Genomic DNA, 20604 nt, shown 5'->3' with positions numbered 1-20604 from the left:
GATGCCGTAATGCCGGCGAACATCACCCGACCAACTTATGAAGACACGTTATGTTTATTTATTTTGATATTTTTATTATTTAGTACTTATAGTTGTGGAAGAGTGTATATGTATTTTATCGTAATAGTTTAGATAAGACAGGCTGGTGGGAAAAGCATGTTGTGATTGTGGAGGAATCTATCTTTATTTCTATAAACTGACCTCAATATAATAGAATTATTACAGTATTCATTTTCTGATGTCTATGAGTTTCGGTACCACTTTATATCAGACTAGCGGCCCGCTCCGGTTCCGCTCGGGTCTTTAACAAAAGTTTCAACGATATTTGACGTTGTTTTATTTTTTTAAATAAAATAGCACTTGTTATGGCATAACTATAATAGTTAGACATATGCTGTCGCAACACTTTTCATAAATAATAATGTGGTCGTAGTACATTATTTTATTTTATCATAAATTGTTTTCGCAGGGCGCGCGATGTAAAGAATATTTTAGGTAATTTTTTTACACTTTGAGTTACATTATTGGAGTTTTAGTAAGGATCTCAAATTTTTTTCAAAAAGATTATAACCTATGTCACTCGGGAATAGTGTAGCTTCCAAACAGTGAAAGAATTTTTCAAATCGGTGCAGTAGTTTCGGAGCCTATTCAATACAAACAAACAAACAAATCTTTTCTTTATAATATTAGTATATAAGTAGATGCACCATGAGCTAGTCGTCTTCTTTTAAAATAACTTTGTCCAAATGTGATATTCGAATTTTCAGAAATAAATACATACATATTGAGTTAAGTCGAGTTGACCTTAAGGTATACTTAAGGTAAACTTAAGGTAAACTTCAGTTTTCGTAATAACGTAGCTGCTATCCCGAAAGGGGACCTTTGAGTGTTCCTCCAGGTAGGGCAGGGACGTCCTATGCTCCGGACGTCGACCTCGCCCGGGCTGCACCGCCCGCTGAGATTTCCACATATTATTTTCGCTCGGTAATTTGCTGTTGAACTAATTGGAATAATTATTCTGGATCGAGAGTGACATTCTGTGACCTTTGACCTCTTCGATACCTCTACAGCTCGTGTTTGTGATATCGGAGATTTCTTAGATGTTTTACTTGATCAAATCGCTCAGTTAATGATCTCAATGCAGTTTTCCGCTGGGGGTCACGTATTTATGTACTGTTATGACTTTTTGCGGCTTTTTAAATATATTTTTATTGCTTGGACAGTTGGATGACCTCACGAATGACTTGATGTTAAATGGTTACCGGAGCCCATATACATCTACAACGTAAATGCCGCCACCTAACTTGAGATATGAGTTCCAAGGTTTCAGTTTTATACAGTACAACGGCCATACCCTTCAAACCGAAACGCATTACTGCTTCACGGCAGAAATAGGCGGGGCGGTGGTACCTACCTGCGCGGACTCACAAGACGTCGTACCCCCAGTAAACTATAAATATGATTATTTAACGGGTTCTCACCACGATTTTTAGTTTTTAATTAGTAACAAATATCGAAGCTAAAGTTTGTGCTAAGAACTTGTTAGTTAATGATGTTCATTTTGTACATTGATGTACAATGTTTTCATGGCGACGCACGACTGAAGAGTTATTAAAGCTAGTTTTAACTTCTAGTAGATTCTATATTCGACATCTCGTTAGCTTTAGGCTGTGCATTATCTATAGTCGAGTGCTATTCGATCGACATATTCGGATACTAACCACGTTTAATACAATTCGAGGAAAATCGTATCGTCCTGAATTGGCCGCTACGAAAACAACCATCGCGAAAGATATAACAGCTAGGTATATTTTTGTATTTTGTATTGCTTTCGAAGGCACTTTGATGGTGAGGGATCTCTGTTGCTCAGTAACATTGGCTTTCTCAAGGGTAGATATGTGATCGGGTAGTACTGCTGATGGAAATTGACTGCAAGACGGTCGGCGCGTCATAAAAACGATCTTGGAACTGTGGATGTTCGCTCTGATTACTGTTAAGGATGAATTCTGGTTCAGTGCGGGGCGGTCTCAAACCCTTCCTCGGAACACTTCCCACAGAACGTACGGTATAGCAATGAAGTAATTTAGAAAATTAACACAAAACAATATCTTTAGATAGAACTTAGTTTTGTTATTCTGACACAATTTTTTTCAATTCAATACAGCTGATAAATGTAATTGTCTCAAACGACAGCAGCGCGACCTTGTTCACCTCTAGCTGTCTACAGCTCCCGAAAATACCCATGACCCGCGCCCCCCTGTGACCTTACTTAGTCCACGGACGTCCCGGGCCAACGAACTACAAGGGCAAAGGGCTTGCATAAACCGTACTCCATCGTTGCGTGTGTGTGCGTAATATTACGGCTCTTTATTCGATGATGCTATTTATTGTTGTGTGTGTTAGTAAGACGAATAGATACCGCTTGTGGATTACAAGCGACACTTTTGGTGTTCTCCAGTGTTCAGAGTGTGCTGTTTTTACGTTAACCGGCTCGTTGTGGATGCAAAGTTTGGTTTTTGATACAATTTCGGTACGAGGCATCTTGGCGGCACCGATTAACCTGGGTGCTCTGACGTGACCAAACCTGACGGCAATCCAGGAGAACTGGAATATGATTTATCAGACTCTATTATAGACATGTATAAATATGTTTATAATTGATAAAACTAAATCATATGAACTACATGGTTGGCGCCATCATTTTGCGTGTATTTCTCTCTGGTCAGTACCAGAGTTTCATAGTCGAGATTCCAATAAAATTGAAGTTTCGATCAGGCGTCTTTCTTTGGTAGCAGCGTGGGTTTTCGTAGCGGCCAATAAAAAAAATATCTCTCGATTTTAAGAATAAGTTTTTCGAATTGTTGTTACCTTCCTTTAACGCACCGATGAACTTATCTAAGTCCTCCAAATCCTGATACAGGATCGCAATAATGTACAAAACGCTCGTGTAAAGTGATGTTAAACAAAGTCAACTCACGCTATGGCCTTCCCGAAGGCGAAGAGTGTCCTCGAGAGGTCATACGATGTTGAATATACGCTGCACAATATTAAATGAAAACAATACATTCTGATTCGATTGTGCAATAGTTAGAGCCCCTGACCGTTGTGTCTAGGGTTGTGGATTTGATCCCCACATTGGGCAAACATTCGGGTGATGAATAGGTATGTATTAAAGATAAAGATAAAGAAGCCTTTATTAACAACCTTAATTCATATTTAGGTACATACTATTCTTTTTTTTTTGGGTGTGTATTATATATATATATATATATATACCAGAGTCTCTTGTACTCATAACACAGGGAATCCTATTTTCAGGCCGAATAACCGTGTGTGATTTGTTCCCAGTTATTTATTTATTATGAATTTTCTCAATAAGTATAGATGTGTGTTTTGCAGTCGCAATGAACTCATAGGGAAGATACGTACGTAATTAGATTAAAATCTAATAATAATAAATGAGTTTTGCGTTTACTTCTAAAACTGTGGGAACACCCACCGAATACAATGAGACCCGCTATCAGCATTTATGTCTAAATAGATCGTCAATCTACAAAATAAATAAATAAAGAATTTTTTTCAACGATAGACCACATGTGTGATGTGTGACGGTGGCACCATGGCAGTGTGGCCTTAAATCTGCGGACCCTACAGACACGGCTCACTGAGTTTCTCGCCGGATCTTCTCAGTGGGTCGCGTTTTCGATCCGCTGGTAGATTCTGCGAAACACTGCTCTTGCTAGGCTTAGTGTTAGCAACGACGTCAGGTTAGAGCCCCGTGAGCTTACCTACTAGTTTGGCGAATCTAGAAATAACCCCTCGAGGTAAGGATTTATCGGTGAATGGGCAACAACGCTTTTGAGTACTATACCAACGTATTCCGAACGATAATCGACCGACGGTAGGGCCACAATAAGCCTTAACCCGCGGGGTAGGTCCCACAGACCTGTCTGTTCCAGCCGCGAAGCAATACCGTTGAGACTGCCTTCTGCTTTCTGCTGTGAAGCAGTAATGCGTTTCGGTTTGAAGGGTAGGGCAGCCGTTGTAACTATACTGAGACCTTAGAACTTATATCTCAAGGTGGGTGGCGCATTCACTTTGTAGATGTCTATGGGCTCCAGTAACCACTTAACACCGGGTGGGCTGTGAGCTCGTCCACCCATCTAAGCAATAAAAAAAAGGGTGCGCGTACTTATATACGCGCGTAAGAAGTTATACTTTATTTTTATTAAATTTGTTTCTTTTATTTATTTATTTAAATATATATTAATCAATTTGAAAAAAAATCGATTAAACAACATCCTCAAACACGCATATTGGACATCCCTTTTCTTGACATCGTATAAATTCGGTAATTCTCGGTACGGTTCGGAAAGTTCACCTGCGGCTATATTCAGACTCGCCCAGTTACGTCGGTCGTATTGTAATGAGCGATTTATTGGGCAACTTCATTCTGTTAATTTTGTGTCACGGTACGCGCGCATCGTAAAATTTCACTCTCATCAATTTTTCATAACGCGCCTAAAGAAGTATAACTTAAAAATAAATAAATAAAAATACTTTGATCTCATTTCTTGAGGCAGGTGACGTCATTCACGAAGTGATGTCCACGGACTCCACTGTACACCGCCGACCGTGAGCTCGTTCAGCCACAAACGTTTAATACAGTTCCATGCCCGTGAAACGCGGCCCAAGTATCAAAACTATTTACGTTGCAATGTCGTAATACTCGCGAGCACATTAGGTGACCCTTAATTAAGATTACACTATAAGAACAAACAAAGTTTACGTATATTGGATCAGCCGTATACAAATAGTAAAAAAAAAGAAACAAAGTTATATACAAAACAAACATCTCCGGGAATAGTAAAAAAACTTTTCCTATAAGAAATTAGTTGATGCACACATTGACACCGCTCCGTCGGTGAGAGACTCTACGCACACAGATGTCGCGACGCACACGCTGACATTCGTCTAGACGTTTTGTTCGGATACGTTCCGGGGCTCGACATTCGTCAGTAGGATAGGTCACGGACCACCACGGATATAGGCTTCTCGTTCTAACTCATATCTGCATCCCTTTCTTGTGAATTACAACCAAATATCACCTTTGATCCTGAGACCTAAAGTCCAAAATCTATTAAAAGCGGCTCAGGTATAAATTTCGCTTTCAACCGTGAATTTCGATATGAAAATGACGTAACTGTTGTCTTCGTTTTAAGCGACAGTGTTCTCTATGTCGCGGACGTAAGTTCTCAATTAGCTTGAATAAGGTTTAGGTCCTTCTAGATCTCCTAACATGTCCTTGGTCGGTTAGGATGAATTAGACTTGGGAATAATAATTTATGTAAATGTACAAATATGTACATAGCGTATGTAATGAGAGCGTGTGTACATAGTACATAGTTCTGTACCGACATATGAAAACACGGTGGTGTATATTTATTTTATTAGTTTCAATTAAATTCTCTTGATGAATATGTTTGTTAAAGACTTCACTTTGCCATGGCATTAAAGCTGTCACTGTCTATGCCGTTGATAAGCTTGAATAATGTATGCCTTTTTATAACTTTTAATATCTAAAGTAAATATTTGTTTGTTTGTTTGTGTTTGCGTTCACGCGTCGCATATCATGTCCATGTATCAAGTACATAGAAGTAACTATGGTTGCACATTTAACTACTCCTTTGCGAGGAATTTTTTGAAAGACATCTATGATTTTTTTTATTGCTTAGATGGGTGGACGAGCTCACAGCCCACCTGATGTTAAGTGGTTACTGGAGCCCATAGACATCCACAATGTAAATGCGCCACCCACCTTGGGATATAAGTTCTAAGGTCTCGAGTATAGATACAACGGCTGCCCCACCCTTCAAACCGAAACACATTACTGCTTCACGGCAGAAATAGGCAGGGTGGTGATACCCACCCGCGCGTACTCTGAGAGGTCCTACTCAAGGTGGGTGGCGGCATTTACGTTGTAGATATCTATGGGCTCTGGTAACCACTTAACATCAGGTGGGCCGTGAGCTCATACACCCACCTAAGCTATAAAAAAAAACTTAACACCAGACGGGCCGCCCGTCACATTTACCCTTCTAAGCAATAAAAAAATTGTAGCATATTCCATACATGTTTGATACATTAAGTGGCTATTTAAGTCACGCGTGGGTGTTTCAATCGGACGAGAGTTAAAAGTTCAAGGGCGATTGGGCAATCGTACAAATGTATCCAAAGGGTGGGGTGTGAGCCTTCAAGTTTACTGGATCATATGTATTTTATTCCTTTGTGTCTTCGTCAGTGTCATTGAAGTTCCGTCCATCGAAGCTATTCGCTTGTTCCTCTGGGACTAAATGAAGCGTTAATGAGCCTTACCCGCCATGTGGTGCACAGGTGGAGACCGAGCTTGATTAAGTCGAGAAGGAACTGCACTGTATGGGAAATATGTCGATCGCAAAGTGCCATCAGTGCAGGTTGCACTTGTTCCACAAAACGGACTGACTTGTCGCTGCAAATCGCACTGGCAATGCTGAACTTCGGCAAACGCACCATCTTGTAGAGGCAAGCATTGGGGCGTAACAGAAAGCGCGAACCTATCTCCGCACCAGCTCAAGATCTTGCCCCAAACCTGGTCCCTAATTGTAATAAAAAAAAAAAAATACTAACAATCACGCCACGTTAACTGGTCCCGTGCTGAGTTCGTAAAGAACTTGTGTGACATTTCTTTTTTAATATTTATCATACAAATATCTTCCCGCGACCCCCTTGTATAGTGACCATATCACTTACCACTACACCAGACGGCCGTTATATAAGTTCGTATGTCAATTCTGGGACGGTCAATGGATAACCAAAAAAATATTGTTTCGTACCCAATCGTTAGTAGCCAAAGGGGCTCTTTCAAATACACGCGGACTGGTAGCTGAGCTTACTAGGCTCAACCTCAGAGTACTCACATACACTATCCCTAATCAAGCGGTGCTTCACTGATTCTACCACTATATCGGAATCGCGAGCCACTGAGAAGATCTAATATAACGTCAGTGGGTTGTGTCTATGGGCTAACTTGCACGTCGAACTCTTCGACGCATTTGACGGGTCCGACGAGAATAGTGACCGGTGCTTGGAATACTTAGAAACACTGAGAGTGGATCAGGAGGATCCGATAGGACGGGTAAGCTGTTTTACATGCGCAACTGGATGGCGAATGATCACACTCCGTAACCCACACAGCCTGGGTCCTGGAGCACGTGGGCAGCTTACAAAGCCGAAAGTCTTACTGCTTTGCGGCAAACTTAGATAGAATTAGGTTTAAATTTAATAACCAAGTCTCCAAGTCCAAGTCTACCAAGTCTACCTACCTAGTCTACCAAGACAAAATGTTGAAATAACACCCTTTGAGATAAAAACAAAATAAACTATCGCAGATACTGTAACTCCTATACGATATACATTCTATAGATTAGAGGAAGACAACTATAAATGGGATTTAAAATAATAATTAACGAATAATTGATTTTAATTATGTTTGAACTTTAAAAAGACAATAATAGTAAATAACTGTAATATTATCCATGTACCGACGTATTCAAAAACACAGATCAATTAAAATCGATGCATACTGACGGTTTGATAAAAGAAAAAAGAAAAAACGAGTTCTTCCCCCAACAACCTTGCACCTGAATGTGGGTTACGGTATTAACGCGCCTATTAACATAATATTAGACTTCATAATTAACTTACTAGGCACTTTTAATTTCTATATAAAATTAAAAACGTAGCTGAATATGCAAAACAAGTCTCTCAATCGACGCTGACCACGTTATTTGAAGTTGTAAAAAAAATCCCAAATGAGAATTAATGCTGATTGCTGAACATAATTGCCACCGAGCTCTCTGCACATGCCAAATCTCAAACGCTCCCACATTACATATTAATTACATGGAGCCTTTCGAGAGAGCTTCCTAGACGCTCTCCCGACGTCCCCCGCTAGTCTGAAGGTCGGACAGGGAGGGCGTTTACCCTACCCACCCCCGAGACTCAGTAACAACCCACCGCCCTGTCGGCGCACGCACACAAGCAACCCTATCAATTACGACACAATGTTGTCTATACCAATACGCGGCTCCTGTATGTGTGCGTGTCAGTACGCCGTCTGTCATCGTGTGCATTGACGACAATACGCCGCTTGTCAATGTGTTCGCTAGTTACAGTTTTGTATGAGTGTGCGCGTATCAATACGCCGGTTCGTATTCCTGTATAACTCTTGCGTTTGTGTGCGTATATTTTCAGACTTTATAAACAGATGTTATAATGGCTAATAAGATGTTCTTTGTTGTTCAACAGACTGTGTAATACTTTTTGGAAATACGTACCTTTTCTCTTGTAGGTGTGTAATTTACGTAAATTTTGAGCTTTGAGCGAAACACGTACTTAGAGATGCTGGATTTCATCTTTAAGCGTAACTCAATTTTAGAACTGAAAAATTTAAAACTTATTTTTAAAAAGTTTTATCATTTGACAAACGTACGTCTTGTAAACTGAAATTCCGAACAAAAATCAGACGCTGTCCGTAGATTAATTTTCTGCTACCTTAAAAATACTGTTACAACCTTACAAAAACAGTTCTCCTAATATATGTTATACAAAAATGAGCTTTACCTATTGGTGTATAACGTCGTAAATATCTTGCAACCATCTGTAGTAATGCACAGAGGCCCTATGTATTAAGTTCACATAACCTTTGTGTTCCTTTGATGTGTATGTATAACTTAAACCTCACTACATATATGCTTGGATATGTAACTAGTGTACTGAGTAATTCTAGAATATTCTAAGTCAATATTTGCTGATAGACGTTTTAATGGAAGTCATACATAATTTTTTATTAGGCCTTAGTTTTTTTTTTTCCTATTCGACTGAGATCGTGCCGCAGATACAAATGGTATCATTAGATTCGTATTACACATCTAAATCAGGCACAGGTGTTAACAGCGATGTTAACGCAGTGATTTTAAATCCGACTCCGGCACCACGAGGTCCGGATTTGATGTTTTTTATTTATTTATTTTTTATTGCTTAGATGGGTGGACGAGCTCACAGCCCACCTGGTGTTAAGTGGTTACTGGAGCCCATAGACATCCACAACGCAAATGCGCCACCCACCTTGAGATATTAGTTCTAAGGTCTCAAGTATAGTTAGCGTCTATATTACGTAATTCGGTCCAGATTCGTAAGGTGTGGATGGATTTGATCAGATTGTATGTTCATACATATACCACTTTAAGGCTCGGGTGGTTGTGTTTAGAGCATTTGGGATTGGTTTCATTGAAGTCACGTACCTTGAAGTGTGTGCCGAAATGCATGTTCGACAGTCGTTTAGAAATAGTTTAAGTTGTAATTCCATTAGTAGTGGTAACGGTTGCCCCTACCACTATTTGAATTTTAATACTGGTCTTAGACTACTTCTTTCTTAGGATGGACAGACTAGCTTGTTACCTACTTGATATTCAGTGATTAGTGGAACCCCTGGCCTGGTGGGTGCTGCTGCCCACCTTGTAACATAAAATCAATGTCTCAATCGTCTGTGTACAACGGCTGCATTCGACTTCAAACCGAATTATAATACAGGTCAAATTCGAAAATAATTTCAAGTTAAAATTGTAAATTATTACACTTCAAGTAAAGTTTTGGATCGGCGGACTTAATACCTAAGGCATTCTCTACCAGTCAACCAAGGGTAGTGCAGAGTACCTAAATAGTGGTAGGTGCTATGAAATTTATATCATTTATTTTTAATTAATTTAATTATATTAAATTATTTATATTAAACTAGCTTTTGCCCGCGACTTCGCGTGGAATAGTTACTTTGGCATAACGCTAAATTTTACCCGCGACTTCATTTACAGTACTCAGGATTGGAACTTCATTACTGAACCGGTAGATGGCTAAGCTAGATTTTGAGATTTTTTGACAAACAATTTTTTTCTTAATAAAAAGTATCCTATGTTACTTCTAATACCTGGAGGTAAAATATGTGTACAAAGTTTGATGATGATCGGTTGATTAGTTTTCGCGTGAAAGCGTAACAAACAAACTTACATTCATATTTATATATTAGTAGGGATTACCTGTTATTAAATACGGATAAAAGTTTTCTTATATAAAATCTGACGAAATTAAGTGGGCAGTCTCGCCTTTTTGTGTAAATCTGAATTTTGGAATATCGACTGCCAATCGACTCGATCAATTACATAAATAGAATGAATGTATATTTAATCTATCCATTTAATACTTTTCTATTTATTCGCAACGCGTTCTTAGTACACTTAGACTTGAACAGAAGGTGGATTACGTAAAAAAACATCCCGCGGGTGCCGAATACGTGATGTCAGAACGTGACGTGCCGACGTTTGTTTTTTGCGTATTTAAATTATACCAATGGTCACCTAGTAGTCGAAATTCGACTATAATTAATACAAAATATAAGTTTGAACATTATTATGATTCTATTGTCAAAGACTATTATACTTCTATGATCACAGAATTCATCAAGACTGCACTATAGACAAATAATATTATAGACAACCAATATCAATCTATTCTCAATTTGACCACAGACTTTAAACAAAGAGAGCGCTCAAGGCCCACCTGGTGTTTAGCAGTTACCGGAGCCCATAGACATCTACAACGTAAATGCCACCACCTACCTTGAGATATATGTTCTAAGGTCTCAGTATAGTTACAACGGCTGCCCCACCCTTCAAGCCGAAACTCAATACTGCTTCACAGAAATAGGCGGGCTGGTGGTACCTACCCGTGCGGACTCACAAGAGGTCCTACCACCAATAAAAAAGTTATTTGTACTACTTATAGTAAATATACAATTGAAATGCGCAAAACAAAATCGCTCCTTATTCAAGGGGCCTAGTATGTGTCTTAGCAGACCGTCTAGCAATGCTATGAATTATTTAGTGGAAGTTCATATACAGATTTTCACATTCGTCACGACCGCGCTCGTGTACCGCGTGTGTTTAACAATCTATATGCTGATTATGTTCTGAGGAAACCTAATTATGGAGGGACCACTTTTTCTTACTTCCTAGTGCTCTGAGGAATTGTTTGAGATGATTCTATCATCTCGTTTTTACCATCGCACCGCCCGCCACCGGAGCAGAGTTCATCCACACTACCTGGAGCCACTGCGTTCATCCACAGTGCGTTTCCAGAGGTCTTTTTTGCCACGTACCACCCGGCTTTGGAATGAGCTCCCCTCCACGGTGTTTTACGAGCGCTATGACATGTCCTTCTTCAAACGAGGCTTGTGGAGAGTATTTAACGGTGGCAGCGGCTTGGCTCTGCCCCTAGAATTACTGAAGTCCATGGGCGACGGTAACCATTCACCATCAGGTAGGCCGTATGCTCGTCTAACTACAAGGGCAATAAAAAAAGAAACTTCGGTCTGACCACGTTATCGACTACGTACCAGCGTTATTACCTCGACGTTGTCTTAGAACAGTGTCAACTACATTTTGATCTCTTGTCTCGTGATAGGCACCGGCAATTCCTCAGGTGGAGAACAATAGGCTGGCTGTGAACTCGCCTGCTCAACTATTTATAAAATAACCAGACTAACGATAAAGAGCAAAAATCTATTTACGATACAAAACGACGAACAAAAAAGTTCGGAAACTTCCACCGGAAGTCGAGTTTCGTCTAAGGCAATAAAAGAGCTTTTTAATTAACGTCCTGGTGACGAGCCACGAAGCCCTCGAACTGTAAAGGCTTTTCTGTTTACTAGTTGCTTCCGTTCGGAGGGAAGCTTTTTCAGCTTCCACGAAATTTTCTGTTATTTCCTTTTAAGTTACGTACCTTATTTGCTATGTTATAATTTATACGTGTAGGCTTACATAATTCACGGACGACTCCTTCGATGAAGGAATAACATCTTGTATCAAAAAACCCGTTGATTTTGATTAATTATCGTAATTTCATTATGTTTAAATCGTATATTGTTGGTGTGCACCAACTTCTACTGCAAAGACGTCGTGGTTTTCACTCTGGAGACTTCGCCCTCGCACTTCAATGTGTATGACGAGGTTCACGTTGTGGTCTCTGAGTCTAATGATCACGTAACACTAAATAGGCCGTGAGAGAGCTTCGTCATCAAATCACGTGAAGTGGGCTCCGCGATGGTCACGATTGATGACCTGTTAGGAATGTCTTTACATCGTTAGCGACGGTTGCATTTAAGCTACTTCGACGCCTGGTAAATTAAATTAAAGCCTTAAATATGAGTTAAGAGAAGAACAGGAGTGTCCATCCGAGAGTTCACTTGAGGGATTCATATTTTTAAATTGGCTCCTCAGTTAGGTGCCATTTGACTGGGCTTTCTGCCACTACCGATATCCATGGCCACGTTAATTAGTTCAAATCATGTGGACCGCATGCTTGTCTGCTTGCCATGGCAAAAAAAAATTTCACCACCAAAAGAATTTTAAGGACATAAAAAGGTTAATAAAAACTTTACACAAACTACAGAACCGTTAACACGGCGTCGACACTACGCATTCTCATTTCACTGACAGATTGACAGCCCAGGGGAACTGTCAACGAGCTGTCAAACACTCAACGCGGCGGGAAACGTCCAAATATTTTATTAATAGTCAAAGATGCTAGCGCCTCGCAAGACCTCAACTAGGAGTTTGATGATTGCTTTGGTATTGTGTAGTTATGAAACATAAATGAGATACAGATAATAAATGTCTTTTGATATTTATTAAAAACTTTGTATTTTACATTTACTAACAAAACTCATTCTTACAATTGAACAAAAATTCTGGGGATTTAGTATTCAGACCATATGATTCGTTCGATGAATATAACGGGTCTGAGTAACACTAGTATTGGTTGATTATTGATTGGTAATTTGACGAACCATTTTTTTAATTTTCAATATTGGTCTGAACCATGGTGTCATTTATAAGCAAAAAACTTATTTTAGCATTTATCATTTATAACGATTCATTGATAAATAATTATCTATTGCTTGATAATAATAATTTGGAATTGTAAACTTGAAAACTGCAATACAATACCAATAAATTATATTGCACGATTACTGTGTGAGTCACTAACTAAAAATACATTACTCTGGGAACCATGTAACTTTGATCCCCGTCTTAAACTCCTTCGCTTTCAGTCATAGCTCAAGTAATGATGGGAGATATCTACCGTTAACGCTGAGAAAATATTTGCCTTAAAACAACAAATTGCATTTTCATTTCTCGCTCTTACATTATTGATTTGTATATATGTATCTTTGTCTATCGAGAAATGCAGTTTTCTCTGTCGGTCACGGAACATAACTCGATAGATTGTGTGAAATGGTAGATTTTTTTTTATATAAAATGAGCACGTTTATAGCTTTATTAAAAATTACCGTTATGTGCTTTGAAGCTTAAAAAGCTATGTTTTTGTTTGCACTTATTTATAGTAATTTGACTCTATTTGAGAAGTTTTGTTAGAAATATATTTTTTATGAGTTAAACGCTCTAAAAACATTAGCAGCAAGTACGGATATAACGTTTTTTTTTAAATTCAACTCATTGGCTGTCGCACTAAGATATTGACAAGAATTTTATTTTTACGCATAAAAACTCAAAATATTTGCAAAAAAAAAACTGTTAAAATTCAGTTTTACCAAATATTCTGACTTATTTACATTACGAATTTTATACAAGTGCATAATGTAATGCTTAATTATTAAATTAAACTTAATTTACATAATATAGTTTTATATTAAATGTAATTTATTTCATTTCTAGGTAAGATCGAGTTTTTATCACCTGTCTATGGATGTAAGTACGAGACGACATGCAACTAATAGAATCCAACACAGATGCACTCAACTAACACATTGAAACTGTAGGGATGGGTTGTGATCGATATATTGCTATCGATATTGTTCCTAATCTCTCCAAGAAGTTGTCAAAATACTTTCACGGATATGTCCGGAACAAATAAGCTATGCAAGAAATTTTCCTTTTTGCTTCATCAAACAACGATAACAAACCAGCCCCACATTGTTCTCCCACGTATCTGTAGTCTTTTTTCCTTACCTCTTCGCTAATAACCTAGAGGGCTATTCCAGCTACGCCCGGCCTGGTAGGTGAGTTCACGGGCTCAACCTGAGAGAATTTGCACTCACTAGCCCTAGTAAGAGGAGTACTTTGCAGAATCTACCATCAGAATCGCGACCCACTAAGGAGTTCCGGCGAGAAACTCAGAAGGCACGCAGTCTCCTTCTTAGGACGTGGCTTCTGATAGTATTGTTAAGTATGAAAGACAGCCATTTGGTAGTTTAAAGAGCGGTGACTGAGGCAATAGCAGTAATAATATTTTCTTTTAGTAAATCATGATCATAATGTAGAGCTAAAACTTCAGTGGACATGAATACAGTTGGATATTTTAAAAGATACAAAATAAACGCGTTATCCAAACGTTATAGTATTTGAGTCGTAACAGAGTCGACCTAGCAATATTGTCAGTTTATCGAATTATCATTAGTTAGCAAGTAATTCTAGACTGTAACAGTAGTCGGGAAGGCGAATATTTGAATTCGAATCGAAATTGTATACGTGTGTGTTCGAATTATCATGCGGGTTACTAGGTGAATGATGTGCTAGAAATAATATATCCTGCACAAAATATCCCGTACACATAATCAAAATCCCGAAAACGGTTATCGACATTAAATAATTCGTAATTCAAGTATATTCGTCGATTTGTCGCAACACGCGGAAGATAGTTATTATCTATTTACGTCATAATAAGAAGAAAAAAATAGTTACGCCAACCGATGATAAGTCTAAACCGGTACAACAGAGCAAAGGGTATCGATGTAAATAATGTAACTTTGAACATGTGAGACGTGTGATATTGTACTATATACGTTTGGACCACAAGGTCGCTGTTTCAGGAATGGGTGCGGGACTGTCATAAGAAATTACGATTGGACAATTTCTTTATAATATCTATTGGCAGCGATTACACTGTTTTCACTGGTGATTGCTTAAGCTGGTGTTACATGAGTTCTGGTAATCACTTCACACCAGATGAGCTTTCAGCTCGAACACACATTTACGCAATAACTAATGACAATGTGATTCACATAATTATGTTTTTGGACGAGTTTTTACTGATCGATGCATGTTCTGAATCGCATCAAAGGACAACCCAATTTCACTTAGATTTAGAAATCTAACACATAAAATGAATCTAAGCTGATCGGTCTTCGATCAATAATAGTACTAGATTAAGGATCAGGAACAAAAATAAGACGCTCCAGTGGCCACGTTTGCAGACACGAAAACATCTTCATTTCTTAGAAAAAAGTTTAATAATGTTAACGACTTCAGTTTATTATAAACCTTAATACTTAAACATAAAGTTTAATTACCATTGCAAAATATATCTATTTAGGTCCTTTCGTCAGAAAAAGAATATTATGGAATAAATTTAAAATGTCACTTGAACATAAAAAGTCATCAGTACAAAAATATTTATTCTAAAATGATACTTAAAGCCTAATTTATAAGGTTAAAAATATTTGTTTAAAATTTCGTGCTTATTGTATTGTGGAACTAGATGTAGTTCTTGGTATTACATTTCAATGCTCAGAACACAGTAAGTATTGAAAGACATAGAGTTGCAGAATATACATATTTGTTTTAGGTTTTTTTTGTATGGTCGCAACTATTTTTGACCGATTCAAAAAAGTAGTAGATAATATTTTACATTGCCGCTATTACAACAAATAGGTGATAAAAAATAAAATTGAATAAAGTAAAAAAAATATGAAAGGAAACACGAAACATGTTTTCCACGTATTCTTTATACAGAAGTAATTAAAACAATAATGTAGGTTTAATTACCTTTAAACAGATTCAGTTTGTTATAAAGCTGTCTTTTAGAAGTCATTTTTATATGAGCGGTTTCTTTTTTACAAATATAATGTAATCTTATATCAATGATTTTTTCTATAATCAGTTTAATTTAGGCTTATTTTATGGCTGTGTTCGTTTCCCCCAGAAAACAAATCCTTTTCAGCATATACGCTTAAAATATTTACACATACATATAAAGTTTTTTTAATACTTTTTTGCATTGATTTGCCACCACCATTGAACAATTCTAGAATTTTTATAAGGGTTCTATATTTCTTCTCCTCTTTCTTTCGCGACAATATATATCCATTGTGCACAGCGACAAGGGGCTACTAGGAAATCTACAAACAAAAATAACATTATAAAATAACAAAACTACTCTATGCATTCCCTGTCCAAGAATAGGTGATGTTTGTTACAATAGTTGGTGCCTTGTTGCAAACATTGGCCAAACAATTACAATATTCGTAAATTGTGTTTTATTTACAATATAATTGTGTTTATTATTTTATGAAAAACACTTAATAATATAAATTTACCAAAAAAAGATATTCCTTCCAAAACCTTGGTGTTACGGTGGTTTTTTACTCAGTTTTTGAACGCGCATTGCAGCGTTTTGACGTCTTAGTGTTGGCTATGATTGGACCATACTAATTTGAAATAAGACCACAAATTTATTTGTGGTCTTATTTTTCGGGCCGTTTTTGAAGCGCTAATCGCGAATCTAGTAGTATTATTGATCGAAGTGATCGGTGATTATTATCGGTATTGTCGGTGATTATTATCAAAATTTATGATCAAAATCCGATCACTAAGCCAACACTAGTTTACGTGAATGGTGCTTAAGAATCGAAAGAGAAAACTGAAAATGGTAACCATCGATAAGATAACTGTCCCATCCCTAAACAAAGCTCGTCTCGCAGCGTGGGAACGCGCTGCAAGGACACTCTAAATAGGGCACGCACTTTCCAACAAGTGCATCTGCCTGTGTCGCGTGTGCACTCATAGATCCAAATACATCCAGTTTGTAGCGAAAATACGATGTTAGTCTTAGTGAGTCCTAGTTAGTCTAATGAATTAACGATGGAATTAATTGAATATGCAATTTCGAAAAGGGCACATGTCGCATATTTTGTCAAATACGTTTTTTTCATATACATGTAGTTTTGAGGCTTACCTACACCCATTTTATAATAATTCCAGTAATTTTCAATTGCTAATTAACTCTAAAATATATCTCAAAAGTTAATATTTTTTTTAATTTTACACTGCTTTAAAAAATAATCAGTTTTTTGCATATTCAATTATTATGAACATAAAAATTAAATTTAAATAATCAGTCAGCGATTAGGAAGGTTCTTCGCCGCGGTCGACTCGCATTTCTATTCCTAGTCGTAATTGCTGCGAATATGTGCTGTAAAATAATCTGATATATATAAAAATAGATTAATAACTGTTATTATACGGACAGCGGTCACTTTAAGCCCGTCGGCTAGAGCCAGCTAATTAAAAACCATCATAAAGAACATTTAAATAACGACTACGCTATTTATATGTAAATACTCCAAGTCGATAACAAGTCTTATCATTTAAAAGCGTTCTCTATCCGAAACAGATAACTGAAAGCACATCATGCTCACACAAAACGTATTATTTCAATGAGCATCACAAGATGAATGATAAATAAATTAAAATCATTTTAGTAAATACATAATTCGCTTAGATGTTTACTGGTAAAATAGAAACGAGCCATTGTTCCGAACCAAAGGACGAGATATAGTTCTATCGACATGATAACATGCGTCATGGCTTCATATCGGACACCGTATTCGATAAAAACACACGCTATTTCGGATCCTCCCGATCCACTAACGGTGCTTTTAGGTACCTCAAGCACCGGTCATCGTTCTCGTCAAACCCGTCGCTTGCGACGCGACGAAGGGCTCGGCGAGCAAATTATCTCTCAGACACAGCCCACGGAGTTTCTCGTCGGATTTTCTCAGTGGATCGCGATTCCGATCTGGTGGTAAATTCTGCGAAGCACTGCTCTTGCTAGGGCTAGTTAGCAACGTCGTCAGGTTTGAGCCCCGTGAGCTCACTTACTCGCTCGGACAATCTAGTATAACCCCTCGAGGTAACTAGGTACGAAACAAAAGTTCAAGTGTGACCTATAAATTCCCATTAACATATTACATTTTTTTTAAATATATCAGTAATATTATTTATTACTAAGAAACACATCCGTGGTTTCCTCTCAAACAGTTTTCTTCTCATAAAGTATTTTCCCATAGTATTAACAGACTTTCGTCTTCGTAAATGCGCGTACGGTATGTGTGTGTGTGTGTGTGTGTGTGTGCAGGAAGAAAGTGCATTCTGCCTGCACGGACGACTGGCCAGGGAAACTTGACATTTATAGATAATGACGCAGACGTAGTCACTTGCAGAACACTCCGTCTCGACACAATAAATCGTTAACAGACATTTTAATTTGTTACGAAAATATTTTTAGGTCACGATAATATTTTTTTAGGACCTAACAACAGGAATGTAGAGCGGGCAAATATTCGAGAGAACATTATGTGTTTCTCGGACTAATTTATATTAAGCGCTAGAAACGAAATCGATTCTATGAGGTATATAAAACAAAATCGATGCTATCAAATTACAAACCAACTAAAAATATTGTTTTTACGCCATTTGTTTATATAATACATATATCATAAAATTATGTTCTGTGTTGTAAGTTCATCATTAATAATTTATTGCCCTATACGGATGATGAGATGGTGATGACCACTGAGATAGTTTATTGTGTATACAATAAGCAATTACACAACACAACGTAAGTTCCGCTCAGTTACCTTAAGACAAGAAGTATGTACATACCTAATATAGAAGACTCAAATGTCTATAATAACTAATGTCCATAATCTATAGTAACTTCTCTATCAAGCACTAGCTGGTCTGTTTCGTCTGTCTGCCCTGTCTATCTTCTTTCTTAGCTCACGAACAACTCATAAACTCATAAAATAAAATCAATAAATCTAACATTAGTAGTTGAACATATTTCATTAAAAATTTTCCCTCAGTTAGTTTAAACATCTTTGACCTGCGATAACTCGTGAAAAGGCCAACGTAAAAACGATAAAAAATTATAATATATTTTCTGTTTATTAAAACTAAACAAGATATCCCGGGATCGGTCTCTCGTTACCTTATCTCGTGTATGTCGGGCCGCGTAGCACACTGCACTTGCACCAGTAAACTTGAAACAGTTAACAACTAGTTTCCCTTTCTCTCTCACTCACACGTTAGCGATAACTCGTTACGAACTATATAGCTTGTAAAATTGTATTTTTAGATTTTGAGACTTATTTTAACGCGCATCTGAACTGCTCTTGTTGTTCAGTGGTAGAATACGCGGATATCTTGAACAAGTTCGAGGTACGAAAGAATGCTTCACAGAGGTTATTCGCAATAAGTGTTAGCAGCCAATTCCAGAAAAAATATTTCATGTACGAATTACATAGTATCCATATTCTTTAATCATTTGTACTTAATTATGACGTAAATGAGTAAAACAAAATAGAACCCAATTAATACACATATTATAATGTCAGGGAAAAACTTTTCATAAACAATTAATGTCTATAAAATATTTATTATCCCCGGGTCTCGATTTTAGGCTACAAAACATTTAGATCCACAAAGGGCATGTATTTTATAGTAATTAAGGATAGTCTAGACTACGCCCGACCTTGGCACAAACCTTGTTACTTCAAAAAAACAAATCTAATATTATTAAATTAAGACGAATTCCGTTAGCTTATACCGAAATTTTAGTTGAAATAATTATCTTATAAAGCATCAGGATATACTTTGATAGCACGGTTGTGTTGCTGTAAAAGACTTTGAAAGATATATAAATTTTGATTTATAACCAACTTTCAAAATCCTCACAGAATGTTCTAGAATCTGTCACTAATTTTATTGATGAATTTGTTTAGTGGTGACTGACTCTACGCGCTGCCAATTAGTTAAATATTAACTAACTAACTTGGAGGAAAAATATTTTAAAAACTTCTGTCTATCTAACTACATAACTCGTAAAATTAAACGAAAAACTGATGGTAGGACCTCTTGTGAGTTCGCGCGGGTAGGTATCACCACCCTGCCTATTTCTGCCGTGAAGCAGTAATGCGCTTCGGTTTGAAGCAGCCGTTGTACTGAGACCTTAGAACTGATATCTCAATAAGGGTGGGGGCATTTACGTTCTAGATGTCTTTGGGTTCCGGTAACCACATAACACCAGGTGGGCTGTGAGCTCGTCCACCCATCTAAGCAATAAAAAAAAAAATACACCCATTCGTTTTTATTCGTCCGCCATCGTTCGCACCATACTATAGAAACCTTCCCTGAAATGCCAACAAAAAACGTCATAAGCCCAATTATATTTTACACAATATTCTGGTCTCATTCCGAACGTCGATAAATACCTGAACATACACATAGTTTCCCTGTTGTTTGTACGGTAACGTGTTTCTCGAGAGAACAATGTAATAATTGCAACGGATTTCCACTTTCGTTTTCTGTCGATCGTCGGTTGATGCGACCGAGAAAAAACCACAGGTACCGTCCGCAGCGAAAGCGCTTAATT

General features: G+C 37.6%; 1 protein-coding gene and 1 long non-coding RNA gene across 12 annotated transcripts in view; one reads left to right on the top strand and one right to left on the bottom strand.

Annotated features, from left to right (window-relative positions):
- E74 (transcription factor E74) overlaps positions 1–20604 on the top strand; it is a 266595-nt gene that overhangs the window by 166505 nt on the left and 79486 nt on the right.
- On the bottom strand, positions 15405–16687 carry LOC134200138 (uncharacterized). The gene is made up of 2 exons (XR_009974921.1): positions 16487–16687; positions 15405–16288 (listed from the first exon to the last, which is right to left on the bottom strand). It is a non-coding gene; the product is annotated as an uncharacterized LOC134200138 (long non-coding RNA).

The sequence above is a fragment of the Bombyx mori genome, chromosome 15, assembly GCF_030269925.1.
Source record: "Bombyx mori chromosome 15, ASM3026992v2".
Taxonomy (NCBI): Eukaryota; Metazoa; Arthropoda; class Insecta; order Lepidoptera; family Bombycidae; genus Bombyx; species Bombyx mori.
This window is presented reverse-complemented; position numbering and strand designations above follow the sequence as displayed.